The sequence below is a fragment of the Artibeus jamaicensis genome, unplaced genomic scaffold (genome assembly GCF_021234435.1).
Source record: "Artibeus jamaicensis isolate MK-2021 breed Jamaican fruit bat unplaced genomic scaffold, CSHL_Jam_final scaffold_1283, whole genome shotgun sequence".
NCBI lineage: Eukaryota > Metazoa > Chordata > Mammalia > Chiroptera > Phyllostomidae > Artibeus > Artibeus jamaicensis.
Genome location: NW_026522028.1, coordinates 5,121,875 through 5,140,444, shown reverse-complemented (window position 1 = coordinate 5,140,444; position 18,570 = coordinate 5,121,875). Strand labels below are relative to the sequence as shown.

Genomic DNA, 18,570 nt, shown 5'->3' with positions numbered 1-18,570 from the left:
CAGATGGCTGTGCTAAAGATTTGCTCAGAGAACAGTTGCCTGTAGGTGCCATGGTTTGAATGTATACCAGCACAGAGTCAGAAGAAAGAAATATACGGAGGAGACAAAGAGGAGTCTACAAAAGCAGGAAAAATACTGAGCAGAAGAACTGGAAAAGCAAAAAGATTCTGAAGGGACCTGAGACATAAGGCCTGTTGTAGCCACTGGGGATGGAGGAATACGTGGCCAGGAAAATGTATACATGACCTGACAGCCCTGGCCAGTGCAGTTCACTGGGTTGGGTGTCAACCTGCAAAATGAAAGGTCACCTGTTCGATTCCTGGTTGGGACACATTCTTGGTTGTAGGCCAGGTCCCAGGTCCAGGGGCGTGTGAGAGGCTACTGATCAATGTTTTTCACACATCGATGTTTCTCTTCTCCCTGCCTTCCCTTCTCTCTCTCTCTCTCTCTCTCTCTCTCTTTTTAAAAGATGAGAGAAACATCTCTCTCTCTCTCTTTATTTATGTATCTTTAGAGGGGAAGGGGAGGAGAGAGGGAGAGAAACATCAATGTATGGTTGCTTCTCATGAGTCCCCTGCTGGGAACTGGCCTGCAACCCAGGCATGTGCCCTGACTGGGACTTGAACTGTGATCCTTTAGTTCACAGGCTTGTGCTCAATCCACTGAGCTACACCAGCCAGGGCTCCTTCTCTCTTAAAAGAAATAAATAAAATCTTTTAAAAATAAAAGACCTGACAAAGTGCAAGAGCCATGAGAAGGAAGCAAATGTCAGAAATACTAGAGTAACATATGGAGGTTGAGGTGGAGATAAAGATGAATAAGAAGGGAGGCAAAGGTGGAAACAGGAGCATAGGGGACATGACGGAAATAACGAATGAGAGAGAAGGCACAGTAGGGGCGGTGTTTCTTTGAGTTTTATTTTTACCAAGCATCCTTGTTCACCCCAAGCTGAACATTTCTTTTAAGATACCACATTATGAATATCCATAACTTATGGGTGTACCTAAAGAAGAAATATTTCTTTTTCTTATATTTATGTGGAATTTAGGATGGATTTTAAAGTCTGTCTCCTTGTGCAAGTTTGAATCATTTTGTAGGAAAGAAGTCAACAGTGTTAAAACACATGAATATTCATCTATTACAAAGATCATAATCTAAATTAATTGTGCCTCCAATTTTTATGATATTTTATAAAATTTTAATTTATTTTTAGAGACAGGGTAAGGGAGGGAGAAAGAGAGGGAGAGAAATATCAATGTGAGAGAGAAATGTTGATTGGTTGCCTCATATACGCACCCCAAATGAGGGCCAAACCCACAACCCAGGCATGTGCCCTGACCAGGAATCAAACCAGTGAGCTTTTGCTGGGCCAGATGATGTCCAACCAACTGAGTCACACTGGTCAGGGCACGATATGCATTATTGAATAAAAAGATACTGTTAATGTTCCTGGATGAATTAATTGATGTCATTTCCCTTTAGAATTAGTCAACAATCTAAATATTGTAAGCAACATGAAAATGGGCTCTGCTCTCCTCTAGAAAATAAGCTTCACAATTTCTGTTATCGGAGTAGTTCAATCTTTGAAAAACTTGTTTTGACCTTTAGAAAAAAAACCGTCATGCAAGCCAATATTCTTTAAAATTATCCAGAGAAAGTATACATTCGCCTTTTTTAAAACTTCACACTCCATGCTATGAGCATCATGAAGTTAATAAATGCAGCAAAGTTCAGCAAAAATAATCACAAATGAGCTCTAGGAATAAAATCCACATATTTAACTCTACGGTTTCTCTATTACCTAAGAGAGTGTTCTAAATTCTACCACGCACGAATCATAAGGAAACTCAATTAGAAACCCTTTGAGTGACAACTATACTTTAAACTATGGATACTACGTTGTAAAGCACCTGGCTCCTTCTTGTGTGGGCACAATTTTCCAAAACAAGACAAAAAATTCTATTTAGATGTTGCCCTTTGAATAACCCTTAATGTTGAACCAACTGATTTGTTTCAGCTGGTTTTATTATACCAGCAACAACACTGATAATAGCATGACACTTACAAATCCCGCCCAAACAGATCACTGAACAATTTGGTCAATTCCCTATTTATTAATGGCCACGTAAATGCAGTTATGAATTACTTTTTGCTAGCTGCAGAACGAGATTTCAATTTTTTCATCCCATGCTTATTTCGCTCTGTGAGTCCTATGAGTGCAGAGAAATGAAGTTTGCCACATTAAAAGCAGTGCAAGGACATTTCTTTTGGAAATACCCTTGAAGATCATTTCCTTTGGAAACATCCTTGAGGGTGATCTGTGGATGCTTGATTGACAAGGGATGAGGCGGCGCGTCTAGGGAAGATAAATGCCACTCAGAATGACTGTGCTTCCGAGTTTGATCTGACTATCTGTTCACCTCTTGGTGTACATCAAATTGTTGAATTTAATTTCAAAAATGTTACAGTGCTTATTTAGGACATCACAGGCTTCCCAAGCAACTTCGAGTCGTACTGAGCTCTCCACTTCCCTGCTAGGATGAGAGAAAACATGCTCAGAGTTTACTGCTGCTCCCCACCTCTCTCAGAAGCTGCGGTGCACATCATTCACGCAGTGGCTTCCCTCAGTGAATGGTATCAGTAGGAAACAATGCTTTGTGGATAAACTATATTTTTTTCATTTTCCATTTCTTATTTATAACATTTGAACCATTCTATAACCAGATTCCAGGACTAAGTTTAATAATTAAGTAGTTTGAGTTCTTTTAGGGGAAAACAGCATTTTGGTTTTTTTTTTAGAGAGAGAAAGAGGAAGGGAGAGAGAGAGAGAGACAGAGAAACATCTAGTACTTCACCTACGGAAAAATAGCATGTTCTAGAGATGATTAGTTCATCATATAAACTGCAAAATCTGAGTGTTTTTGATAGGCAGAAACATTTCTGATCTCATTTGAAAATGTGAACATCATCATTTTCCCCACCTGATCATGTCTCTCCTGTAGCATATATTTTTAAGGTAGCTCTTAAAACTTGCAACATGTGACAGAGTTGCAATTATTTTACTCTTCATGAAAAAAGGATGGGGTCAAACTAAAAGTATTGGTGTAACTTTGGTTTCAGAACAAATAAAACTGCCTATTTGTTTTGAGAGTGAAATATATACTCGAGGAGAATTGTGTTAATTTTCAACACCATTTGCAGTACATGAGAAAGAGTGAGTGCTTCATTTTTACTGAAGCAATTAATTAGAAAATGGCAAATGTATGTCAATGTCAGTGCTTTCATCTTACTTTCATTACACAGCAATCACACAAGTGCACATACAACTGTCACTGTTTGAGACCCACTTTTTCCTTGCAAAGTTGGATTCGTAAGACTAATGGTTAACCCATTTTCGAAAGCAAAACTTGGCATAATGTTCACATACAGATAAAGGGGGGAAACTTGTTTTTCCAGAAAGAATGGCAAATACTTGCTTAGATGCCCTGTTGGAGTGAGTCACTTTAATGATGCTAGCAAAGGTAAAGAAAGAGTTAATAAAACTGTTTGAAATATAAGGAACAAGTAGCAAATCACCCGTCATGAGAAAATTCCCCCCAAACTCAAGAGCCCGGTACCATATAAATGATGCTGCAATATAAGTATAAAGAAAAGAAAAAGAAAAAGGTTTTCTTCCTTTTTCCAAATACAACAATCTCTGCATCTCCACTAACAGAAAAGCTTGGAAAAGTCTCGGATCTCCGTGCCTCACTACCCTCGTGTGAGTGATAAATGTGTTGATATTGAAGTCAGCAGCACATTCAGAAAAGGTTAACTCAGACCTGTAAACTGTTACATTCATTTGGAGTGTGGGTTAGCAAATTGTAAAGACTTCTGTCCACCTGCCTGTCATTTGACAAGGGAGAATGGAATTTAGCCTGAGCAAGCTGCCCTACCCTATTGAGAAGCATTCCCAAGCCGTGGGTTTGCAACAGAGTCTGCAAAGTCCCGCTAGAACTCTGAGCTTTGAGTCTGGTTCTCCAGACTGGTCTATGGAAAAGCCCTGCACTATCCTCAGAGCGGGCCACGTCTATGCGTCAGGAATGCTTGCCAAGTGAGGAGGGTGGGCCACTGCACATGAGAAGTACAGGGAGACTGATTCACACACACACCAAATGCTTGGCTGGCCTTCTAGAACTGTCTATCTGCCAGGATACTTTTTTTTTTTTTTCCCGCTGTTGTTACCAGCAGCCACCTAACAATTAGGCTAAATGTAATCATTAACAGGTTGTGGATTATATGTTTTATGTGGGAAAAAATTGTAAGAGTTCGTCCCATGCTATTAAAATGTTGACGAGCACTGAGTATCAAGGGGAGTTAACAGAGTATTGTTTCAAGAAAAAAAATCTTATTAGCAGACCCCAGTATTTATAATAGATTTTATTTATTATTATCTACTAAAATAGAGGCTTCTTTTTACTAAAGATACCCTAAATTACTTCTGTGATTTATAAATAATTTTCCTTTTATTATCATTGTGGAAAGTCTCAGGAAAACAAAGATTTGGTCAAATCTGCTGAGTCAGAGAATCAATTCCTCTTTCTGTTGTTGTCATCCTCTTTCTTTTCTTTTCTTTTCTTTTTTCTTTTCTTTTTTTCCTTCCTTCCTCCCTCCCTTCTTTCTCTCTCCCCTCACTCCCCACCCACACTTACTACCTTACCTCATTCTCCCTCTCCCTCATTTAGCTTTCTATTTATCTACCTACCTACCCATCTAATATTCCCAGAAAAAAAGTCCCGAAACTTCTAACAGAATAGGAAGCAAGAATAACAGTCCCAAGAGAATACTAGGAAAGCTACTGCAGTAGAGACAAAGGTACTCAACTTCCTTTGATTATATAGCAAATTCATAGGCATGTACTCAAGTAAAGAGTTGAGCTAATGGTACTTAAGAACACTATTCTGGCAAGTGAGAACTGATGATTGGATCAGATGCCTCAGTGTCATGTGAAGTTCTTCTTGAGAAACTGCATGGTTAAGTCTGAGAAGAGACACACACTAGGTATGTCTATTCCTTTCCCCACCCATTGCCAAACACACATGTACACGCTGTAATAAAAAGTCCTTAATTTTACAGAAAAAAAATTTGTCTACCTTTACTCAACCTATTGCCTAATTTTTTTTTTTTAACCATAGAAGCCTTTGTTGAGTGAACACTCGATAAGATATAATACAACCATTTCTGGTACGACCCAATTTGGGGAATAAAAGGAAACCACTTTAGATAAGGACTATATGAAGATGCTACAATCACGTATCCCACGATACTTCGAAATTTTTGTCCCCAGGCATTACCCCACCTGTTTTACCAAATTACTTCTACAACCTCACAAGGCAGCATGTTCCATTTTTGGACAACTCTACCACAAAAGTCCTTTCTCTAATAAGCTGAAATATACATTTTTAGGGCTAGATTACATTCTTAAATGTATCCATCCTAGTAGCCCCATAGTTTTCCTGTTCCATTACTCTACTGAGGTGTGTTTGAGTGTGTGCATGAGAGAGAGAGAGAGATTATCATCTCTCCATTTTGAATGCTTTCGGTTGGTGTAGCACAGTGGTTCTCAAGCTTTAGTATGCAGAGAAGTGACTCGGAGACTGGAAAGCTTATTAAAAGTTTTCTGGGCCCCACCCCCAGAAATTCTGATTCAGCAAGTTGGGGTGGGACCCACATTTGCAGTTCTAGCGTGCTCACAGGTGATACCAGGGCTGCTAACCCTAGGACCCCACTCTGAGTAACACTAGGGAAACATACACACCGGTGCCCTGCCACGACTCTACACCCTAGCTGGCGTGAATGTTGACCAACAGCTCACAGCTGCCTCTCTCACTGGACATTGCCCTCAGTTGCAGGTGACTGCTTATCTCAAGGTTGTCCTCTCCTACAGTGTGACCCAGAACCAAACACTGGAAGATATTAAGGCACAAAGACCCAGCCCCCTTTCCTCCATCCAGGCTGCCTCTGAAGGATCCTGCAGGTTTTAGAGCTCCCCCCTTAGAATTTGCTGAGTCTTCAGATTCACTGCAGCTTAGCGCCTCTCTCTGCACACCCCTGCCTTTCTCAAACGTGCTTACAAATGTATCTCACGGAAACATTCCCTAACACAGCTGCTGCACACAACTCTCCACTGTGGGGAGTTTTCTTCTCCTGGTTTCCAGGGAGCTCCAGCTAAGTCAGTTGGATTTTGCTTTTCTCTTACTTTTCTTTTGACTTCAGCCTATGCCTGCAACGTGTTGAAATCTTTTTGGCTCCCTATGCTCTCGTCTGCTGTATTTGCTATTTCCCCCTGCTTTGTGTCACTGGCAAATTTGATAAGAATGCTATCTACGTCTTCATCCAGGTCACTAATGAAAATATTGAAAGAGACAGAGATGAGATTAGATTACTGGGCAAAGCTGCCAGAACCTCCTTCCAAGTTGATATGTATCCATTAAACACCAACGAAGAGAGCACAGGCCTCAGAGCCAGAGATTTTGGGTTGTAACGCCAGCTTGAAGGAGAGGCCAATAGCTATCCTTCCAGCTAAAAATTAAAATGCCATTTTAGCATTTCTATTTTAACTGATAATTTAGGCACTACTTGCCCGGTGCAATTACTAGCTCATATCTCACCACGAAAACCCCATCAAATTATAAATAATCATGAATTCATGATTATTATTATCCATTCAATTTATCTCAGGATGAAAACTCTATTTGGTCACTTCTTTGGCGGACTTCATTTACATATTTTTTTACAAAGAGCCTGCGATACAGTTAATGTTCAATAAACAACTCGATTTCACAATGGAGATCTAAAGTATTTACAATATGGAAGCAAACCACGACTCCTGAGGAATTGTGGGACTGCCTATAAATCTAAGGAATGTAGGTGGCACTGTCTAAAGGTGTTTAGGTCACTTCTCTGTGATTGGCTTTGAATGCTCTGTGGCAGGAAGGTGCTGACTGGGCTGAGAGTGATATAATAAGTATCACATTAGGGATGCGAAGCTGGATGTTAGAAGATATTTAAAACCTGCAACCATTGCTTTGAGTGGGAAATTGATTTCCTGGCTAATTTAAATAGTTTCATCTCTTTGGGTGAATACCGATGCTAGACAGAGTGGCCAGAGCATAAATCACTGACTGGAGGCATGAGGCTGTTGCTTTTGTTGCATTTTTGTTGCTTTTGTTTAGGTCTCCATGTGAAATGCCCCAAGGATGAATTTCCCCTCAGATTTTCTGCTGAAAAAATAATACCTGCACATTACCTTACTAATAAAAATGTAGCAGGGATTTTTAGAAGAAAAAAAACTGGCTGAAATTGGGAGCATGTGAAATAAAAATAGGCAAAATATATTGACAAGAATATGATAAAAGGAAATGCTGAGATGTTAAGAGTGTTTATTTCTAAGTTAAAAAAAATTGCCACAGTGTCACTTTATAGTAGGAAAAATTATTCCAGAATATAGAACAAACTTCTAAACAGAGGAACAATGGTATATAAGATCTAACAGTAGAAAATAGGAAAGGGTATCATCTGGACTCAGGAACAAGAGAAATAGCTCTGGGGGTCAGAAATGGCACAGAAATGCAAAGCATGTGAGGAGCTAAAGACATGAGGCCCTTGGGTTTGGGACAGGAAGTAGGTAGTGGGTGCCAGGAGTTCAGATTCTGCTTGGTGCAAGAATCTGAAAATGCTCCATGCGATAAGAAGGACCTGAGCCAGGTTTTTCCCTTCAGGCAGCTAGAGGTGGTATAAGGTTTCCCGATTGTAAAAGAGGGCAGCAAAAAGAGCTCCTATTGACCACCACCTAGAACTGCTTAAATAACCTCCCTTTTCAGGGGAGGAAACTTAAAAGAGTAATTTTCACAAAGCTTTCTAATACCTACATGGGGTGGGCAAAAGTAGGTTTACAGTTATGAGTGCACTGAACGCTTTATTCTTATTTATTCATTATTATATTTATTTGTGTCACAACTGTATACCTACTTTTGGCCACCCCTGTATATCCTCCGTAATTTTTTTTAAGTAAGAAATGCAATTGGGTTAATAATTTTGAGAAAACAAAACAAAACAAAACAAAACCCTATTTTAAGTTGAATAAAGCCATTCTTAGGGTATATTCCCAGAAATGGAATTACTGGGTCAGAAGGCAGTACCATTTTTATTGTTTTGAGAAAATTAGATTAAACCAGAATAAAATTTTTTAAAGATAAATAAATTGAATAAAGCCAAAACACCCCCAAACTATATGAGTGTTAGGAATGGACAAATAAATTGCAAATAACTCACCTTTCTAAAAATAAACTCCAGCTAATTTATATATGTTATAGACTATTTTAAAGACTTTTTTGGAGAAAGTGATGCAAAGAAAAAAAAACATAAATATAACTGAAAAGTCATGTAATAGATGCTGTTGCCAACATTAATTGTTCAATTAAATCAGGTAGGGAAAACTTTCTCCCATTTGTTTTAATTTTAGACACTGTTAAATTAAATTTATAAATGAAGGTAAAAAAAGAAAACAATTATAAGTATTCTTTAATTTTAGAGCCTTTTCATGGGTAAATTATACAAGGGGGAACCCCTAAAAATGTAATTATCTTCTGCAGGGTGGGCCCCTTCTAGTACAGGCCTCCCCTACTAGGTGAGTGCTCTAGGAACCCGCCTGTATCAGTGTACCAGCTGGTGTTGTTGTGAGAGGCTGAGTTCAGCTTCAGTGAATTTCTTTGAAGACTCTTGAAACACGTTTGCCCATTTCACAATGTGTGATTAGCAAGCTCACCTGTCTACTACACGCTGAGTGTTCAGCAGTTTTGGACCAAAAATGGCATGACCCCCATGTCCCACTCTCCTTATTCACTTAATCTGCCCCTGAGTGAATTTTTAAAATTTCCCCAGATGGAAAAAAGCCATAAAAGGGAAAAGTTTTGCCAATGTGGAAGAGGTGAAACAAAAAACAGCAGAAGCACTAAAAAGGCACCCAAGTCAATGAGCTCGAAAACTGTTTTGAGCAGTAGAAAACGAGTCTTGATAGGTGTACTGCATCAAATGGAGAGTACTTTGAAGGTGACTGGAGTTTAAACATGTAAGAGTAGATACACCATTTTTATAAATAAGGTCCATGTTTTGAGCGCCCCCCTCATATGTAGGGGCACTTCTAAGCACACATTGTGTGGGGGGCTGGTGAGCCTGGTTTAGAACAATGGAACTAGGTAACAATGAAAATGGCTACTCAGCACTATCACCAGGTAATTCCCACCCCATGATATGGTTCTAGACGTCTCCCTCTGTGTGCAATTCCCGCAAGTTAGAAACAGCCTAATTATTTTAAAGGAGATGGCACAAAATGAAGCAGGCAGTTACCACCATGAACCTTTTAGATCTGTATGGAAAATGACACTCCCTGCCTGGCCCAGAGCTCCAGGCATCCCAGGAATTACACAGGTATTATATTACCTTATTGTACGATGGTGTGAATTCTTATGCTTCATAATCACTTGGGAATATTGGGTCTCAGCAGTATAAAAATGGGAGTGCCTTATAACATTTGTAATTTGCTCTTGAAGAGCCAAAAGAAACTTCCTCGTACTGCCAAGAGAAGTGTACCTCAAAAAGTCACTGGTGTATTGTATTTTTGAATGTACCAAACCCTTTTAGTCCTTTGCATGGCATAGAAGGTCTATTTTGCATGAGAGGAATTAAAAATCGGCTGCCCTAAATTGAGAAGTTTGAGCTGGCAGCTTTGAGGTCACTTGTAGCTTTAATATTTATGACTGTAACGTACTAGCAATATATCATAAGCAATCCCTTCGTAAGAGGTCGTATTTTAGACGAGCATCCTGGGAGCATCGTATTGCATTCTTTATACAGATTCAAGGGCAGCAGCACATCTCTACCTTTTACATTTTGGGAAATAATCCAAAGCCCTTAGGTACTCATATTTGATTGTTTCATTCCACTCACAAACCATGAACGGAGCGCAATTTTTGAGCAAACACAAGGTATGGTTAATCCAATAGTACAACAGACTTCTGATGATGAGAAATGGTCCCCATGTGGTCTCAGAAAAGGAATTCCAAACGTGTTTTGGGAAAGAACAGATTTGTGGATAGAGAATGAGACTCTGGAGTGAGGTGTGCAGGCCTGTCCCTCTGCTAAATACACAGGCTGACAAACACAAGTTTGTGATACTATACACTTCCCTTCCGTATAGGAAGAAAGGTCAAATTATTTATTTACTTGTTTATTTTTAAATGACATTTCTTGGGGTGACACTGCTTAATAACATTGTATATGTTTTGGAAGATTTGACTTGGGGTGGTAGGCATGTAATACAATATACAGATGATGTAACATGCTTTTGGGAGGATATCACATCACATATGTAAGTATCATCTATCGGCTCTCAGGAAGGGGAAAAAAAAGAGTGCCTGGAGCAAAGGGAAGCCAGAAGATTAGTTTTAAGAGAAACACCTAACTCTGAGGTCAGTTGGAGGTCAGTGAGTGTAGACACTCAATGGCTGGGAGCGCAGAGGGGGCCACAGTCTTCCAGGATGAATGTGAGGAAGCTTTTGAATGAGGTAACAATAGGAATGAAGAAGAGGAAATCATTTCTAGAGCAATTTTTGAAGTAGGATTCACAGAATTTAGAAGCCAATTTAATACTCGTACATGTATCAACAGAATAGAGAAGAGAGAGAAAAAGGGAGAAGGTGCTGCATTTTCCCATGTATAATGCATACTTTTCTGCCCCAATTTTTGAGGGAAAAAATAAGGATGAGCATTATGCATGGAAAGTACTAATTCCATATCTATGTAAATGGTTTTAATTTTTTAATTTATGCTTATGCATTAAAACTATAACTCTAGAAAGGACTAACAGAATCTGTATGCAAAATAATATCCTGGAACACAATAATCAGTTTGATATCAAAATGAAAACTTGAATTAAAAAATTACAACAGAAGATTTTTTTTCTGAAAGTTTGGGCCAGAAACGTGGGTGTGCATTATACACAGCAAAACTGGGTTTCCAGGTTTAGAAACAACAAGTTAGGCGATTAAACTACACTGAAAACAGTTAACCTAGCATTGTTTTCAGGGCACAGACTACATTCTATTTTAGACATTTTGCAGACTATAGTATGTGCACAGGGGGATGTACAGTAGGGGGCTGTATGTACAGTTCTGGAGGTCAGGAGAGAGACATAAGATACAAGTCAAAACCGAGGAGTCTTAATGGTAGTTGAAGCCAGTAGACAAAGGGATGCAGAGAAAAGAGAGAACTAAGACTGGAACACCAACACTTAGGGGTTGTGCACAGCAAAGAGAGCCTATATTGACTGTTGTTAAAGTTCCCAGATTTGTATCTCAAGTCACTACCGTCTCCTCCAGGACTTAGGATTTTATATCCAGCTATCTACTCTGCATCTCCCTGGATGCATAATAGGCATTTCAAATGGAATGTGTCTACATCTTCTCCCCCAAATATGTTGCTTTTGGAGACTTCCCCATCTCAGTAAATGGGTACCCTATTTTTCAGTTGCTTAGGCCCAAAACTGTAGAGTTCTTTGACCCTTTCTTTCATACCTAAGTCCATTCCCCTATAAAACCTTTTGTGTTCTGTCCTCAAAACACAGTGAAATCCAGTCACTTCTTCCCACCTCTCCTATTCTGGCACAAACCACAGTCATCTCTTGGCTGAATGACGACAAGCAGTTTCACTGCTTTCCCTTGGTCTATTAGAACAGAGGGGCCAGATAAGTTGAAGCATGCCATTTGTCTGCTCCAAACCTTCCAATGACTCCCCCTCATTCAGAGTAAAAGCCCAAGTCCCTAGTGGGGCCTATAGGACCCAATGTAATCAGATTCCACCACCTCTATGAACTCATTCTCTACTATGCTCCTGTTCGCTTGCCCCTTTCCTATCACACTGGTCTCCTTAAGGTTCCTCCAACTTGCCAAGCATAGTCTTGCCTCGGGACATTTTCACCTATAAGCATCCTCTTAGATGGTTCTTCCGGTTATCAACATGGCTCACGTCCTCGGGTTCTTTAGGTTTTGCTTAAACGTGAGACTTTCCATGAGACTTTTCCTAATGACCATATTGAAATAACAGCACATCTCGTCCACTTCCCTCTCTCTTTCTCAACACCTCTCCCTTTTTATCCTGATCGGATATGCCATTTATTTCAATGCTTTTATTTGTCAATGTCTGTCTCCTGGTCTCTCCTTTCCAGAATATAAGCTTCATGAGGGTAGGCGTTTTCACCACTGTATGCATACTACCAAGAACTGAGCTTACCTGGCACATGCGTGGCATCAAAACATACATTGAGTGAGTGAGGGTATTCTTAGGATGTTTAGGACAGAAGACAGATACTGAGCTCTTCCTATGTGCTAGGCATTGTGCCAAGCACTTCGCTTTTAATTGCATTGATCAGAGAAACAGGGGAACTGCACAATATTGTCATTCTGGAAACCAAGGAAGGGAATGTTTCAACTAGTAGAGTTCATCAACAAGATCAATGTTAAAATAAAGCAGGAGAATAAATAAAATAGGGCAGTTAGCTATTCTAACATTCATGGAGGAGCTTAGGGAGGCGCTGGTTTCAGGACAGTGGTGGGTCTGGGGAAGTCAGAGTAGAGTGGGCCAAGGCAGAGGCGGAAGTGGAAGTGGAAGGAAAAGCAATGGTAATGTCAATTACAGCTTCAAAGAATTCCACGCTAAAGGGAAACCAGCATAGCTGGATAGAGAAGATGGTATCCTAAAAAATAGTCCTGCTAGGGTGAGGGAGAATTGAGTGTGATGGTTGGCTGAAGGGAGGAGCAAGAAGAAAGAAGAAATTGAAGACCCCCAATAAGGAAAGCCAAACTGTTACTTAAAGAGTAGGTTGGAGAATGTGCAAGAGATCTAGTGTCCAGCGAGAAGAGCTCTTGGCTGTGCACGATAATAAGGATCCCTAGTTTTTTCTCCTTCCTTTTCTTATTTCTTTAATGTGAAGAAGAGAAAAGTCCTAAAAATAGAGACAGAAGTTCCTTCATGGTTTCCAAAGATGGAGAACACAAGGGATAATTTCTCAGTGTGTCAACTACTCATCATATCATTAAAATTGAAAATACATTAATGGGGGGGCAGGAGAATACTGCAATCTTACTGAAGGAATAGTGTAGTTTCACACACATGCTACATCTTTCTACGAACCTAGAGAGATTGTTCAGGTATCTGGGAGCTTTTGTGAGGAACTTTTAGCCACGTGGACACCTCTGATACTAGTGCCAGCTACCCATGCTCATTGGTAGCTATAGAAGCCCTCATATAGAAACAGATAGATGATTCGGAGTTAATGCTCATTTCTTGTTTAAAGAGTGATCCTAGAATAGAAATAAGGAAATGAAATCTTGTGACAGTGTCATCATAAAGTCATCAGCCAGATGGCAGTCCTTGAAATCTAATGCTTAGAGGCTTCTCACAATAATTTGTAATATCACATCAAATATTATCTCATTCACCAATTCATATCTGCTCATGGAGATTGGAGAGCAAGAAATGAATTTGCAGAGGCCCACATTTCTGCCTGGATGCATTAACATGTACTCTGTAAGAAATGGGGGCCGGAAAACAAAATATTTTCTGACACAAGTCACAACAATGATCTGTGTTCTCATCTGTGTTGTTAGAACAAAACATTTGCCTACATAGGTCACAGCACTGATCTGTCTTCATTGGAATTACTGAACTATGATATTGAATTGAGAAGCTACTTCTTTTTATTTTTTAAAAAAAATGATTTATTTTTTAGACAGAGGGTAAGGGAAGGAAACATCGATGTGTGGTTGCCTCTTGTGCACCCCCTACTGGGGACCTGGCCTGCAACCCAGGCACGTATTGTGACTGGAAATCGAACCAGTGACTCTTTGGTTTGCAGGCTGGTGTTCATTTCACTGAGTCACACCAGCTAGGGTGCAACTTGTACTTTTATTCATGAATGGTAGATGAAGTCTTTCTAGGTCCACTTGTGTATTTATGTAGCTCTATACAAAGTGGTAAATAAAGATCCTATAAAAGCCAGCATAGATTTTGAGGATTCCTCTGACCTATTCATAAACTTGAACACTAAAATATTTTTTAAAAATAGTTGACTTTTGCTTTCGATTTTTGTCTTGAAAACATAGTCTACTAGTGTATGATATTTTCCAAGTAAGGGTTTTTATATCTTATTTAACACTCAGCAATTTAAAATGGAATTGAAGTTTTATTACTTTAAACAGGCTTTCAAAAGTACAAAAGTTTTGCATTTATTTATCCATATAATGGAAAGTTTTATTTTAGGCAATGCATTAGTGTTGAGTAGTAAAACTTGAGCTGTGAGAAATGAGGCAATCAGAATGCTTTCCACAGAGTCCCTTCTACCTAAAAAGTCTTGGTGACAGATAATTTTCAAAGATATGAATTTTTTTCTCCATAACCCAAATGTCAATAGAAATAATCTCTTCTTTTAAAATTATGGAATTCACAATCAAAGTGCAAGTGTTTATATCCTGTGATACTTTGTAGTTTTTGAGACTTTAAAACTGACTCTCGAAAATGGATACACACAAGAAATGAGGTAGAAACAAGGAAATAGGAAAACAGGAAGCACTTTCTTTGAAAACGCTTTTTATTTATAAAATTTGGCAAAACTCCTTTTGAAGTAAGAGAGTACATGATTGTTATAAACATGCCCTAAACTGCTTAGGTGAATGCAGACAAAGACAACCCCAAGCAGGACTGTCTAAAATTTCCTGTGAAGATGGAAATCTGCTACTCAGCACTGTACAACAGGGAAGCTGGTAGCTACATGCGGCTCTTCAGTGCAAGTGCTAGGCAGCTGATGCAATGGAGAAAATACAATTGACATTTTGTTGTCATGAATTCAAATTTAAGTAGCCACCTGTGGCTAGTGGCTGCCCAAATCTAGAGGAGGAAGAGGAGGATGTGATTTCACTTCTGGGTGTAGCTGGGCCACATACTTGGATTCAAAGGTCCAAATGCAAAAAATCACATAAAGAGTTTTCTTGTTCTTTACCTATCTCATATAAGATCTACAAGGATGTAAAAGAAGGGAAGCTGTGGCCAAAGTTATTCTGTGCAGTTGACACACACAGAATACATAGGATATGAACTTCTTATGTAAAGGTATCAGTAGTTAATAGAGAATACAGTTCTTACAACCTCTCAGAACACCCATAAAGCCCCAATGGCCCATTATTATAACAACCCTATGTGAATATAGTGTATTAATGCACTGTACGTGAAACACGGTTGCGTGAATATATGTTATGAACTCAAAGCTTTGAGTGGTTATCTCTCCGGAGAACTTAATGCTGTCCAGCTACAGCGTGGCAGTTTAGCAGTTTATCCTTTCTGTGCCTTTTGACATTCTCTGTTGGGTAGCTCTGCCCCAATTCCTAGGAGCCACAGGTGGCTTTGTGACATAGTTCCAGCCTTAAAGTTCCTGGGAAAGCTGTTGCTTTCTTGATACAAGCACTGTCTCTTTCCCTTCTTCTTCTGGAATGAATGGTATATTCGGAGGAAAATGCCAAGAAGAACACTGGAAAGTTTAGGGATGCCACTGAGCTACTGAGCTATCGGCATCTGCGAATCTCTGATCTTCTCATTAAGTGAGACAAACAGCCATCTATTAGGCAAGCTACTGAAGTTGGGTTTTCCGTGAGTTGCAACTGAAGGCCATCCTAAAGGATCTATTTTCCTTCTGTGTTGAGTTACTGCCGTACAAAAGCACTAGCAGTCAGAGCAAACATAGTTTGTTTGTTCATTTACCTATTTAATCAAACAGGGTTGGGGGTTAGTTACTTTGTGCCCAGCTAAGTGCTAAGCAATCATGGGGGACTGGCAGCCAGCGTGCATACCGCTACAGAGCCAATGTTCTCATGGGAGAACAAGACCAGCAAACACTTAACTGCATGTAGGCAGATAAGCATGATAGGAAAGGGCTCAGGGAGCATGGGTTTTGGGGTTGGTAGTCAGAGAAGACTTCTTGTAGGAATTGGCATTTACACCAAGACCTGGTCATACGTAATTGAGAGGGCAGAGTGTGGCTATGAGGCAATGGAAATAGCTCCATGTTACTTAATTGTGTCGGGGTAGCGAAAGGGGAAGAGAGAGCTAGGAGAAAATTAGGCTGGACTTTTAAGAAAAGGCCAATTTATGAAAGACCTTGAAGTCATTTACAGCAGTGTGAAACGTCTTCAGATAACAAGAGATAAGCCAACAGAGGCTTTAAAAGTGGGAGGAGGGTGAGAGATATGAATATAATGTAATTAGGAAGATCATCCTGCATTCTGCATAGAGAATGAATGGGAAGTGGGAAGACTAGAAGGAGGGAAACCAGTTAGGTGAATGATGTCATTCAAGAAAGGACAGTCAAAGACTAGGGATGAAGGGAAAGGACTGCATTTGAAAGCTATGGAGGAGGTAAGTAGCTTTGTAATCATTTAGCTATTGGGGTTACAAAGAAAGAGTCAAGCAGGAGCTTCTGATTTGGACAAATGAATGGGTCGTGACAATGTTCACCAGAGAGGGGTCATATGAACAGAAGGAGGAGACATTTGGAGATAAAGGTTGAAAGAGGGCAAAGATGCGGTCATTTTGGGTCTATTCAGTTTCAAGTTCCCGAGGGACATTAAAATGGAAAAAAATCATTGGGATATACAGGTCTGAAACTCCAGGGATCATTCTCAGCTGCCAAGGGTATAAAATGGACAGTCATCAGCAGACAGAAACTACACAACTGGATGAATTTTCAGAGTATAGGACAGAAAGGAATGGGGAAGAACCCTGCAGGCATGAGTCAAAATTAACTTGGCAAATGGCACATTCTGTGTGGGCCAATGAAAAATGTGATTCTAGTTTACTTTCCCCATTAGAGAAATCACGACATATCTTCTTAACTGGTTACCTCCGTAAGTACCAAGTCAAAGAATATACACAGGAAGCCCTTCCTCTGAAGAATGCAGAAAACCATAGTAAAGTGATCAAAAGAACTGAGAGACCTGTTTGGAGATTCAAGGAGCATGAGTATGTGGGGATAGGAGTCTGCCAGGAAGACTAGGTCCATAAGAGGGGCCTCCCCCGAAGCCCTTGTTCAGTACCACTAACAAGCTTTTCCTTTTAGTCCCTCCTTAGTTTACAAGCCCTAAATCCATCAAATTAATTTCTGATCTTAATTTGCTTTTCCAAAGAGGCTTCTCTTTGAACAGCAAGTATTTCCCATTGCGATCTGACTATTGCCTCTGTGATACTGATTGGTTGCATATGAATACACACACCTTCCTGTGCCTACTAGGCCCTCATTGAATTGAAAAGCTACCGGGATCAGTATGGGGAGCAGAGTCCGAACCTTTTGCCTTTGAAGGGAGGCCCTATCTCAACCAGGGTCCTTTGGATGGAGCTGCAAATGGAAGTCCCCCTCAGGATGAAGCTTGTTTTCTGTGGTCACCTGAACACCCACTGTCCAGAATTCAGGACAAGAGCTGCTCTGTTCCCCCAGAGTCACCAGCTTTGATCCATTTTCACAGTCGCCGTCACTCTTCAACCTCCAACTCCATTTCAAGATTTACTTGGTCTCTTAATTTCCACACATCAACAGGCCATTACTCCTAAGTTTCTGCTCTTAGTTCAAAATCTGTTTTTGTTTTCTTCCCTCAATGGCGACCTTTTCTTCTTGTGAAAGGACACCTGGCTGACTTCTTCAGTAATTCACGTCATCATCTAGAACGCATGTACCTGACACTGTGGTCTTCCTCATCAATGTACAGGAATGATTTCTGCTGCTGTTTTCTCACAGAACTAAAACAAGTGCCCTATCATCCCAAAGTTATCAGTATGAATAAGCTAGTGCTTCATTGTGCAAAGAGAGTCATCATCATTCCACAAATATTTACCTGTGTCATATTATCTCACCTGGTTCAGGATCTTTCAAATAAGAAAGATAGCCCATATCCTCAGAGAGTTGAGACCAATGTGAATAGCAAACATTCAACAATTAGTTTCGTAAATTGGGTTTTCATTTATAATTAGGATAAATGCTCATGAGAGGCAAACACAAGGGATTAAGAGGGCAGACAAAGAGACAGGACCTACTTGGAGATGCTGTCTCTAAGAGCTGTTAATTTCCATAGATAGTTAATGGGAACTGAAGTTATGAGTGATGTTACGCTCCACAGATATTCCCACTGGGCATGTAGGGTGACACACAGTGGCAGCACTATGGACAGTTGTACCTCCAAAGTGACTTCCTGTAGGTTTAAGGTTGGGGCAGCGTATGCCATGATGGAACAGAATGATGTTTCTTTGGGTAGACTCTCAAAGCAGACTGACACATGCGTGGTGACTTTAGCTCCAAGTCAGTCTGTTGGTTTTGTGTCATCTCTGAGTTAGGTCAACACCTTTGTGACTGTGGGAAAATCACGTTATCTCACCAGGTCCCCCATCTTTAAAGTAAAAGGACTTAGGCAAACCTGTGAGTTTTATTAGTTTGGGCAT

At 40.0% G+C, this 18,570-nt stretch overlaps 1 protein-coding gene across 4 annotated transcripts in view; it reads right to left on the bottom strand.

Moving 5' to 3' along the window:
* DMD (dystrophin) overlaps positions 1–18,570 on the bottom strand; it is a 1,990,869-nt gene that overhangs the window by 493,851 nt on the left and 1,478,448 nt on the right. The gene's annotated exons all lie outside the window — the stretch shown is intronic.